The following is a 12,018-nucleotide window of genomic DNA, read 5'->3' on the forward strand; positions in this document are numbered from 1 at the left end:
ACAACAATCATACCATAGGCTAGCTTTAGGGTTTAGCCTCCTTGATCTCGTGGTAGATCCACTCTTGTACTACCCATATCATCAATATTAATCGAGCAGGACGTAGGGTTTTACCTCCATCGAGAGGGCCCGAACCTGGGTAAAAACATCGTGTCCCTCGTCTCCTGTTTCCATCCGCCTAGACGCACAGTTCGGGACCCCCTACCCGAGATCCGCCGGTTTTGACACCGACATTGGTGCTTTCATTGAGAGTTCCTCTGTGCCGTCACCGATAGGCCCGATGGCATCTTCAACCAACAACGCTGTCCGAGGTGAGACTTTTCTCCCCGGACAGATCTTCGTATTCGGCGGCTTCGCACTGCGGGCTAATTCGCTTGGCCATCTGGAGCAGATAGAAAGCTACGCCCCTGGCCGTCAGGTCAGATTCGGAAGCCTAAACTTCACGGCCAATGTCCGCGGAGACTTGATCTTCGACGGACTCGAGCCACAGCCGAGCGCGCCGCACTGTGACGATGGGCATGATCTAGCTCTGCCGCCGAACAGTGCCTTGGTGGCCGCACATGAATCCGCTTCGGCCATCAGTCCGGAGCCGATCACCCAGATCGAGGATCGGTGGATAGACGCCGCCTCAGGGGCTTCAACCTCCACGGCGATGGAGCCGAACATTAGTCTTGTCCATCGCAAAACTCGTGATTCAGAGATGCTCCCTGCCGGACTCCAAACCTCCCACGCCCCTACCAATTAATTCAGATTGGGCGCCGGTTATGGAATTCACCGCCGCGGACATCTTCCAACGCTCGCCCTTCGGCGACATCCTAAATTCGCTAAAGCACCTCTCGTTATCGAGAGAGTCCTGGCCGGACTATGGCCAGGATGGTTGGGGTACGGGCAACGAAGAAACTCAGAGCCCACCCACCACCCACTTTGTAGCCACTATCGATGATCTAACCGACGTGATGGACTATGACTCCGAAGACATCGACGGAATAGACGACGATGCCGGAGACTAACAAGAAACAGAGCCTATAAGGCACGGGAGGACCACCTCGTCATATGACATATACATGGTGGATACCCCAAAAGAGAGCGATAACGAGGACCAACGGGCTGCGGCAGAAGATAACCCCGCTGATAAACAACCAAAACGGCGGCGCAAACGCCGCCCTAAGTCCCGCCTCAACAACAACAACGCTCCTAAGGAGCCCATAATACAGCAGGGCTCACAAGTGGACGACGAATATGCAGATAAGCAACCGTCCAAACATGACGAGTCAGATAATCAGTCCAGGCCCGGCGAAAACAACAATCCAGACGATCTCACGCCGGACACACCGCCGGAGAGCAAAAACCTTCGGAAAAGACTTGTCAACACTGCAAGAAGCCTGAAGAAGGAAAAGCGGAAGCTCAAAACAGCGGAAGACGCACTCAGAATGAGATGGAGCAAAGTACTCAAGACCACGGACAAATACAACAATGGTCACCAATCAAAGAGCTACCCGAAGCGCAAGCTGCTACCAGAATTCGACGAAGAGGCCATAGAGCCTCCACCGTCACGAAATAAAGAGGCTGCCTGGTTGGATAGACGGCCAGATGATAGGCCAAATTCCGAAAGTGGCGCCGCACATAATGAACCTGGAAAGACAGATGGCCCACCCAGGTCCATCTACGGGCCAAAGAAGAAGGCCCCAGGAAGCAAGGCAACACGTCAAGTGTACGAAGATAGTGGCACACCCAAATACAGGGGTGCCGCACACCCACTATGTTTTACCGATGAGGTGCTAGATCATGAATTCCTAGCAGGATTCAAACCCATAAACATAGAGGCCTACGATGGAACAACAGACCCTGGAGTCTGGATAGAAGATTACATACTGCATATACACATGGCCAGAGGAGATGATCTCCACGCCATAAAATACCTACCCCTCAAGCTCAAAGGGCCAGCCCGTCATTGGCTTAAAAGCCTCCCAGAAAACACTATGGGAAGTTGGGAAGAGCTCGAGGAAGCGTTTAGAGCAAACTTTCAAGGGACCTATGTCCGCCCTTCGGATGCAGATGATTTAAGTCATATAACTCAACAGCCCGGAGAGTCAGCGCGCAAATTCTGGAACATGTTCCTCACCAAAAAGAACCAAATAGTCGACTGTCCGGACGCCGAAGCCTTACCAGCTTTTAAACACAATGGCCAAGAAAAACCGAGGACAATGCCCGCGCTAACAAGCCTCATGACCCGCTTCTGTGCGGGAGAGGATAGCTGGCTAGCAAGATGCAGCACCAGCGACCCAAGTACATCCGAGATAAGAGATGGAAACGGAAAATCGCGGCGCAGAAAAGAGCAGCGCCGGAATAAAGAAAAAAGCCAAAAGAGCACGGCAGTCAATGCCGGATTCAAAAGCTCGCGGCCAAACATCAAAACATCGCCTCCTAAAGATGACGGTGATGAGCTGTCCAATTTAAACAAGATTTTGGGTCGGATATGTCAAATCCACAGCACCCCCGGAAGGCCTGCAAATCACACCCATCGGGATTGTTGGGTTTTCAAACAGTCCGGCCGACTAAACGCCGGACACAAGGGGCTCGACGCGTCAAGCGAAGACGATAAACCCCACCAGCAGAGCACCGGAAAACAAAAGACTTTCCCACAAGGGGTCAAAGCAGTGAATTCACTTCATGTGATAATACAGAAAAATAGTGCGGCACTTCCTAAAAAGAGCTTCGCGCGGTCCAACCCAGTAAACCATAGAGATTGGATATCAAAACGAATCACTTTCGACCACCTGGACTATTCCAGAAGCGTTCGAAACGCGGGACGGACTCCCCTTATATTGAATCCCATAATAGACGGATTACAATTTACTAAAGTCCTAATGGACGGAGGCAGCAACTTAAACCTGCTGTATTCACACACAATCCGTCAAATGGGGATAGACCCTACAAAAATTCGGCACAGCCGCACTCCCTTCAAAGGAGTGACGCCAGGCCCTTACGCCAAGTGCACAGGCTCCATTTTACTAGAAGTCGTGTTCGGATCACCGAACAATTTTCGACGCGAAAAATTAATTTTTCACATCGTCCCATTTGAAAGTGGATACCAAGCACTCTTGGGACGAAAGACTTTTGTCCGCTTTAACGCCATACTGCATTACGCGTCTCTTACACTCAAGATGCCCGGTCCGCGTGGCGTCATTTCAGTGCGAGGGTCACTCAAAGACCCCGGACTCAGATAGATGAATCCGGCTTCAGCAGGCTAGGGGCTCCCTAGCCGCACACCTCCTCACAGGGGGCTGCACTCACGAACAACCGCGGGTTCATACAAACCCCGCTTTACTTATTCATATTCCTTCTTTTACACATATTTTTCGCACGAATTGTTTTCAAAACTAAGCGTTCCTCTCCTTTTTCAGATGAACAACGTGCGTACCCGTCCAGGATAAACGGCGCAATGGAGACACAGGCGCAGACGTGCAGTAGGGACCCGTTGTGAGGATTCTTTTCAGATTAAGACCCTGCGTAAACCTTTTTTACTGTCTCTTGTTGTTATTCTCCCTTGGTTTCTTCCTATAACCAAAGCGGAGCCTGACGTTTTGGCATCGGCCGCGTCAGAAGACCATGCCCGTACCTGGACACTAGGGGCTTAGGGCATTATTCTGCCCATTATTATAAAGACCGAACACCTTAGGGAGTGTTCGGCGTCTCGAGTGAGGCATTATATGCATCAGCTCCGAATCATGTCTTTGGTCAAATGTTGGGTTTGCCCGGCTCCTGTGTTTTGCTGCCTTACGTTCCGTATCATCGGCTAACACGGCACCGGGAGAACTACTGTGATTGTGCCCCAGTTCGGCTGGGCGAGCACCTTAGTAGAGAAAGCCGAAAACTGACTGTCATGATATAGCGAGAGTCTGGTCAACCACTCGATCGACTACCGGAATGTTTAGAATTCCCTGCTTTGACGAAGGACCGTTTCCCGGTCAGGCACACGCGCGCCCCGAATTCGGAGAAGTGCGGTGCCCCAAGGGGCTATATCGTAGCCCCACCCTCGAACTCCACTGGCTAAGTGAAAGTGATAAAGCATTATAGTCCGGATTGCCTCGTTTGCTACGCTACCACCTCCTTAACAGGACCGAGACGTCGGATTAAGTGTGAAAACGCGCTATTTTTTGCAAACACCCCCGCACCTTGTGCGTGGGGGCTGAAGCCGAAGACTGCAATCTTTCAGGTTATACAAGTGTATACATAAACGGCCGCATAGGAGAAGTTTTACTACTTGGGACGCACAAGTATAAAAAGCAGTTATAACGTAATCATCGTATTACAAGCTAAAACGTTCATTTGAACGTGACATTTTTTGAGCACTGCGACTCTATTACACGAGCGCCACGCATAACTTCCCCGAAATAGTGCTCGGCGGGGAGTCGGCTTTCATCCGAACCCTGGGCGGCAATAGCGGTGGCATCCATCTCTGTCCAATGTGCTTTCACATGGGTAAGAGCCATCCGTGCACCCTCGATGCAGGCCGACTGCTCCATCTCCTTGATATGCGGCACCGCTCCAAGGAATTGCTGCAGTAAGCCGAAGTAGCTCGTCGCCTTGGGCCTCTCTGGCCAGACATGAGCCACGATGTCAGTCATGGCAAGTCTGGATAACCTATTTAGTTCGGCCCATTCGGCCAACCGGTCTGTCAACGAAAGTGAGCGGTCCGGACTATGGAATTGAGACCAATATAGCTCTTCCGTCTTGTGATCCTTCTGGTTCCGGAAGTGCTCCACGGCATCAGCCGCACTTGCCGCTAAATCCATATACGGATCCTTCGGACTCCACAGCCGCTCAAATTGAGCATACTTTTGATCCATAAACCGTCGACGCAACAAAAAAGACTTGCTAGCCACGATATCTCCAGCCTGGTGCAACTCCTCCTTCATGGCCCGCATTGCAGAGCGGGCATCCTTGGCCTCGGCGGTGGCCTTCTTCAGTTCTTCCCGCTCCGATAAGTGCTCCTTTTCAAGAGCCTCCGTGCGGGCGGCAGCATCTTTTACGTTCATGGCCAATTCGGCCACCTCTGCCCTGCTTAGGCAGTGCGCAGCCCTTTTGGCTTTCAATTCCTCGGCTGCCCTCGAGGCAGCCGCGTCACTCCTTCGGGCTTGCTCCTTAGCTTGGGCAAGTTCGGCCCGAAGGCTCTCCACAGCGGCAGAACCGTCTGTACAACAACATATAATTTATCAAAAGGAGGGCTTTGACCTCCTTAATAAAGCGAATGCGGAGAACTAATTTACCTTGCGACTCGTCAAGTCGCCGGTTAACAAGCGCGATGTCCGCATCCGCCACGTCAAGTTGCCGCATTAACTCGGCAACTCCACTAGTCCGGCTATCCCTCGGACTATCCGCCACCTGCATAGGAATGGCGGCATTAATTACTTATGATTTTGATCCTCGGCACGCTATCGTTTTCGATAACCTACCGAGTCTCAGGGGCTACTATCTATACAGGGCACACTTTTATGTGCAAAACTGTCAAAAATAGAAGGTGCGTCATTTTCACGTACCTCAAACCCCGCCAGCAAACTCATAGCGGCATTGCACAATCCGCTCTCGGTGGATGAAATCCTTCCAATCACCATACGCATCAACGCACGGTGATCTTCTGTGATGGATGCCCTCTCAAGCAGACTTTTCAGTTCTCCCGGCCGGATACTAGCGGGTGCCGAACTCTCTGGCCCCTCCGGACTCGGGGATACCCTCCGTGACGATACTTCAGGCTCGTCTGCCTTATCTGACGGCGCAGCAGACGGAGGCGTTTCTCTCTCCATCATCTCCGGAAGAAGGTCCCCCGAAGATGAACTCCTCTGAGAAGGCTGCAGATCTGAACTGCGAGATAAATATTTTGGTTACCCACAGAAGCACGAATGGAGGTATTTCCTTACTAATTAACCTCCCTTTTCATACTCACGGCTCGCTGGAGGGCTGATCCTTTGGCGATGATTGTGCGTTCGGATTCTCCCCGGACGCCGGACCCCCCGGTGAAGATCTCTTCCCCCGCTTAGGGGCTTTGGCCTCCGGATCTTCGGAGGCGGTCCTCTTCTCCCCCTGGAGGGAGGGGTTCTTGATTCCCCCCTCTTCAGACGCCCCCTTGGGCGAAATAACAGCTCTTCTATCTTCCCCATCGCCCCGTTCTATGGGCGCGACCTCCAACATTCTGACCAGCACGGGCTCCAGTGCGGTCTCTGGGAGGGGGGGCTGGACACCTTATCAGCCTCGATCGCGCTACCCACTCCTGTGAAGAATAATGGGTCAGGAGGCGAATTCTAGAAGAGGCAGACGAACAGGATGTCCGGACTCTGAGCTGTTTACCTGAGTATCCGGGCGATTGCGGCTTAGGCCTGTGTCCTCGGCCAATTTCGGACACGTCGCCTGCGGTCCGAAGAACAACTTATACATCTCCACGGGTGTCGCACCCATGAAGTGTTGGAGAATTCGAGGTCCCTCCGGGTTGAACTCCCATAGACGGAGAGGACGACGTTTGCAGGGCAGAAGATGCATGATTAGCATAACCTGCATCACCACAATCAGATTGATCTCCCTCGCCTGGAGATCTCCAATCCGGCCCTGCAATAAAGGCACGTCTTCGGACGGCCCCCAATTGAGCCCTTGGTTGACCCATGACATCAGTCGGCATGGAGGTCCCGGGCGGAAGGAAGGCGACGACTTTTGCTTGCTACCCTTCGGAGCGGTGATGTAGAACCACTCCTGCTGCCACAGTCCGAGTTCCTCTTGGAAGGAACCCTCGGGCCACGGGGCATCGGCCTTTTTGCTTATGGCCGCCCCGCCGCACTCCGCTTGACGCCCCCCGATCATCTTCGGCTCCACATTGAAGGTTTTTAGCCACAGGCCGAAGTGGGGAGTGACGCGGAGGAAGGCTTCGCAGACGATGATGAATGCGGAGATGTGGAGGATGGACTCCGGAGCCAAATCGTGAAAGTCCAGCCTGTAGTAGAACATGATTCCTCTCACGAAGGGGTCCGTCGGGAAGCCTAAACCCCGACGGAGGTGGGATACGAAGACAACGAACTCACCGGGCTCGGGGGCGGGCACGGCCTGCCCTTGGGGGGGCAACCTGTGTGAAACCTCATAGGCCAGGTACTTGGCCTCACATAACTTCAATATGTCCTCCTCCGTCAGGATCCACCGGCCCTGGAGGTCGGAGCCGGACATGGTTGAAAATCCGAAGCGCTCGAATCTGAGGTTCTAGGTGTTGGAACTGGAAGCAAGAGGAGATTCGATGCGAGATTGAAGAACAAGCACGAGCCTTGGTCCTCTTATAAAGGGGAAAAATACCAAGAGCCGTCTCCGTGACCGTTTGGGATTCGCCTTCGATGGAGGAGGCGTGGCGACGGGAACGGTTGGGTTACCCACACACGTATTGATGAGAATCCCGGAATAAGGGGAACACGATCTCTGCTTCGACAAGACGTGCCAAGGAAACTGCCTCGCTAAACGTGCTGAGGTGGTATAGTAAAAAACGATTCAAGTAAAAGCCTGGTAGCGGTGTGATGTCACGCCGCATAATACGTCAGCAGATTGAACTGGTGTACATTTTATTCTCTCTACGGTGGAGTGTGGAATTTATTTTGCAGAGCCGGACACTATCCTGGTGTTCATGATCTTCTCTGGATTATTCAAGGGAGGAACCCGCCTTGCAATGCCGAACGTTATGCGCGCCGGACTAATCGTCATTGAAGCCTGGTTCAGGGGCTACTGAGGGAGTCCTGGACTAGGGGGTGTCCGGACAGCCGGACTATCATCATCCGCCGGACTCCAAGACTACGAAGATACAAGATTGAAGACTCCGTCCCGTGTCCAGATGGGACTTTCCTTGGCGTGGTAGGCAAGCTTGGCAATACGGATATGTAGATCTCCTACCATTGTAACCGACTCTGTGTAACCCTAGCCTCCTCCGGTGTCTATATAAACCGGAGGGCTTTAGTCCGTAGGACAACATACATTACAACAATCATACCATAGGCTAGCTTTAGGGTTTAGCCTCCTTGATCTCATGGTAGATCCACTCTTGTACTACCCATATCATCAATATTAATCAAGCAGGACGTAGGGTTTTACCTCCATCGAGAGGGCCCGAACCTGGGTAAAAACATCGTGTCCCTCGTCTCCTGTTTCCATCCGCCTAGACGCACAGTTCGGGACCCCCTACCCGAGATCCGCCGGTTTTGACACCGACAGACGCCACACTGGAGAGGTGGATGGCTGCCATCACAGGGAATAAGGATAACCCTCGTGGGGCTAGGAGGATCCCACCACTCGACCATACCTACGAACCGGACACGGTATGACCACTTATCCCCGGTTGTGGTCCTGTTTTATTCATTCTGTTTCATTGCAAATCGGTCGATTGACCTTTGTCTTGTTTTGTTGTCTGTCAGGCCACCACTGAGTTGTACTCGATGCCCAATGGGGCGCAGGCACCGACTGAGGAGGAAGGAAGTGGGGGCGAAAGCCCGGAGGAGTTGGATTTGGATGGTGATGACGACGATGAATATGATGACTCTGATGAGGAGGAAGAGGAAGAGGAGGAGGAAGTTGCACCTCCCCGTTCTGAAAGACGCTCGAAGCTTGTCCATGACCCTGCAGCTGAGCGTGGTAAGGGGGTTGTGCCCGTTGCGCAGTCCACCAAGCGTCCTCGGACGAATTCTCCGGCGCCGACTGAGAAAGCTCCGAAGCAATCTCGAGTGGCGCCGTCGAAGCCGACGAAGGTCTTGCCGAAGATGAAGATGGTGATCCCCACTATCTCAGGGTAATGGTGTAACTTGAGTTTTCTTGTTTCACATGGATTTATTCTTGGTCAATTTGTGGGCTGACCGACTGACTTCTGGAATTGCAGTGCTTCTACTTCTGATACCTCGACCAGACCCGAAGATCACGAAATGGAAGATGCTGTCACTTCAAAACCTGGTATGACTTTTGTAGTTCCGTCTTCAGTCGGTTGGACATTTGTCTTTAACTTTGACTCTTTTCTGTAGCTCCGCCTAACATCGTTATTGACCTTCCTGACGACGATGACGAGGAACCACTGAGGCAGAGGAGGAATAGGAAAGCGTCTGCTGGCAAGGCGACTCAGGACGTGTCAGCACCCAAGATGTTGGTTGTGGAGGGGGACAGCGTCACTCGGCCTACTGTATCCTTTGCGGTGCCGCTGACGAGTGTTCACCCTTCATCGTCGAGTGCTGCTCAGCCTTCACTTTTCTCGACCCACCACGTCCCAGAAGACCAAGCAAGCGCTACTAAAGAAGCGATACGCCAGGCAGGGGTCATGATGGAGCAAGTGAAGGCGATCCGAGACGCCAGTCAGGCGGCTTATGACGGCAGTTCGGCTCTTCAGAGCAATGTTCAGGTTAGTTGGTCACCGCCTGTTCTGTTAGGATATGATATCTGAAAATCCTTCTTTCTGAAAATCTTAGTATCTGTCGTACACCCACTGGGTGCGTCGATTGAAATTCCGGATTAGTGGGGGCACGCTGAGTGCACCCACTGGGTGTAGTCCCCAAGGCTATGGTGGACTGCTGGCAGTCGACCATAGTCTTTATGTCTTAAGCTTTTTCTTTACTCGATCAGGTCGAATGGAATCATAGACCGGTGGGGCACGCTGAGTGCATCCACTGGGTGTAGTCCCCGAGACTGTGGTCGACTGCTGGTAGTCGACTACAGTCTAAAGAACACCTCTCTCTTTTTTTTGTGGCTATCTGCTGAAGAACACCTCTCTCTCTTTTTGTTGTTGGTCGACTGGTCGACTCTAACTGCTAGAACTAGTGGGGGCACGCTGAGTGCACCCACTGGGTGTAGTCCTCGAGACTATGGTTGAATGTTTATATTCGGCTGTAGTCTTAGAAATGCTATGATTTTTCCTTAGTCACTCGGAAGTGACCTGTCTTTGACATCTGTCGATTGGTTCTTCGCAGAAATCTTGCGAGCTTGCAGCTCGTTATACTGAGTTGGAGAACAAGCATATCCAGCTCGAACTTGATCTGAAGCTTGTCCAGGAGAACTTCACGAAGGCGAAGGAGGAGGCAAAAGGTATGTTTGGTGAGAATCTCGACGACTGCTTTTGTCTCTTGTCCATTTCTGAGTCTGATCTCACTGTGATTTTGCAGATAAACTGAGGGATGCTCTGAAGAAGAAAGACCTTGACTTGGCTGAGGCGCAGAAAGCGGATTTAGAGAAGACCAAGCTCGCAGATGAGAAGCTGGCTTCAATCACCAAGCTTGAAGAGGAAAATACCAATCTGAAAGCTGCTCTTGATGCGGCCAACAAGGAGGTCGGTCGATTGAAGAATGACAAGATTGCCTTGAGTGACAAGGCCAGCGAGTTGGTGGGAAAGAAGAATGATCTGGAGGCTTATCTGGGAGGACTCACCAAGAAGCTATTCCTCATGCTTGAAGGTAATCTTTTGTATCAAACAGATATTTTAACTATGATCTCGCCATCAGACTGCTGTCTTGACTTTGGGGTTGTGCTTGCAGAGTTCTGCCAGAACTTTGAAGAGGAGACTGGTCGACTGGAGACGAACCTAGATCCCATCAACTCTCTAGTGAAGGACGAAGTCGCCATGAATGTGCTCCGACTTGAGTCTCGCGTTGCTGTCGTTGTCGACTATCTCGCAAGGCTGAAGGTGGCAACTTCCCGCATCGACACAACACTCTGGCCAGGAGAGACGCTTCAGAACGACCTCGAGTCTCTGATGACTCAACTGAACGATGTTCCAAGTCGAGTGCAAGAATGGAAGAAGTCTTCTGCCAGGTGCGGTGTGGATGTTGCTCTGTCTCTGGCCCGTGTTCACTGCAAGGAAGCGTGAGAGGACAAGTTGGCAGCCCTCAAGGTGGCCTATACCAAGAAGCATGATTTCCGATCCTTCATGGAGACCTTCATCGCTGCTGCCACTCGGATCGTAGATGGAATCGACCTGGACAAATTCGTTGCACCTTCCAGCCCTCCGCAGGAGGGGTAAAAAACTTCTGTGCTTGATACTTTAAATTTGCCTCGGTATCCCGAGTGATTTTTGTAACCGATAAACCTTAACGGGCTTAGCGCCTAAGCACTTATGGTTCTGTAAGACGTTATCTGGACTTGAATTCGACGTTGAATATGTTGGCATCTGGTTTGAGGTGTCTTTTGCAGGCTAGGATGAAGCACTTATTGCAATCGACTTGTTCCTCAACACCCTTAGGCGAGCACTAGGCTGCAGCTAAGCCCCCGAGTGGGAGGTCTGCTCTCCACTCGGTAGGATTTTCAAAAACTTAGGCGAGCACTGGGCTACAGCTAAGCCCTTGAGTGGGAGGCCTGCTCTCCACTCGGTAGGATTTTCAAAAACTTAGGCAAGCACTGGGCTGCAGCTAAGCCTCCGAGTGGGAGGTCTGCTCTCCACTCGGTAGGATTTTCAAAAACTTAGGCGAGCACTGGGCTGCATCTAAGCCTCCGAGTGGGAGGTTTGCTCTCCACTCGGTAGGATATTCAAAAACTTAGGCGAGCACTGGGCTGCAGCTAAGCCCCCGAGTGGGAGGCCTGCTCTCCACTCGGTAGGATTTTCAAAAACTTAGGCGAGCACTGGGCTGCAGCTAAGCCCCCGAGTGGGAGGCCTGCTCTCCACTCGGTAGGATTTTCAAAAACTTAGGCGAGCACTGGGCTGCAGCTAAGCCCCCGAGTGGGAGGCCTGCTCTCCACTCGGTAGGATATTTAAAAACTTAGGCGAGCACTGGGCTGCAGCTAAGCCTCCGAGTGGGAGGTCTGCTCTCCACTCGGTAGGATTTTTGCGGCGTTCCTCCGAGGGAGAAGGCATCAATCGACCTGCACCTCGTCTTCCTTGTGGAGCGCACATTATACTTGTGGCGTAGCTCGGAAGGAGAAGTAGCAGTCGACCTGAACCTCATCCTCCTTGCGGAGAGCACATTATACTTGTGGCGTAGCTCGGAAGAGGAGAGCAGCGGTCGACCTACACCTCGTCTTCCTTGCAGAGCG

Source organism: Triticum dicoccoides, chromosome 2B (assembly GCF_002162155.2).
Source record: "Triticum dicoccoides isolate Atlit2015 ecotype Zavitan chromosome 2B, WEW_v2.0, whole genome shotgun sequence".
Classification (NCBI taxonomy): Eukaryota; Viridiplantae; Streptophyta; class Magnoliopsida; order Poales; family Poaceae; genus Triticum; species Triticum dicoccoides.